Here is a 573-nt window from a genome sequence, read left to right as displayed (position 1 = left end):
GGGGCGGGGGGACCCCCAGGCACAGTGACAGGTAAAAATTCCCCCAAACAAGAAGGTGGCTCTTGCCTCAAAGAGCTTCTGATGGCTCCTAGGAGGGTACGTGTCCCCCCAGTGAACGTGGGACAGGTGGGCGAGGGCAGCTGGGACCTCACGGGGCTGGTGTTGGAGTTGCTTCGCCCAGGATTGCGTGTGGGTTTGCACACAGAAGTATTTACACGTTGCAGTTTATAAGAGCTTGAAATAGGATGCTCAAATGTAGCTGGTTTTATTTTTGGTTGGCCTGGGTCGCTCTCTAGCAGGAAATGTAATGAGGACCAGGACTGCACACACATGAAGAACGTTCCCTTTCCTTTTTTCAGGCTCCCACATGGTACTGCAAATAAACAAGGGAAAATAATTGCAATCAATCCATTAGGTTTAATCTGCTTCCTCTTAATCCCCATCCTCCCCTGGGAAAGAAGCTGGAATGGAGAAGAGGAGCAGAGCCGGGCTGCGAGCATGAGCTGAAGGGTTTCTGCCTGCAATGCCTGGGAAGGGAGCCTGGAGCCAGCAGGCAGGACCTGGGGCGGGGGG

This window comes from Pygoscelis adeliae, unplaced genomic scaffold (genome assembly GCF_000699105.1).
Source record: "Pygoscelis adeliae isolate BGI_AS28 unplaced genomic scaffold, ASM69910v1 Scaffold504, whole genome shotgun sequence".
Taxonomy (NCBI): domain Eukaryota; kingdom Metazoa; phylum Chordata; class Aves; order Sphenisciformes; family Spheniscidae; genus Pygoscelis; species Pygoscelis adeliae.
Note: the sequence above shows the minus strand (reverse complement) of the source record.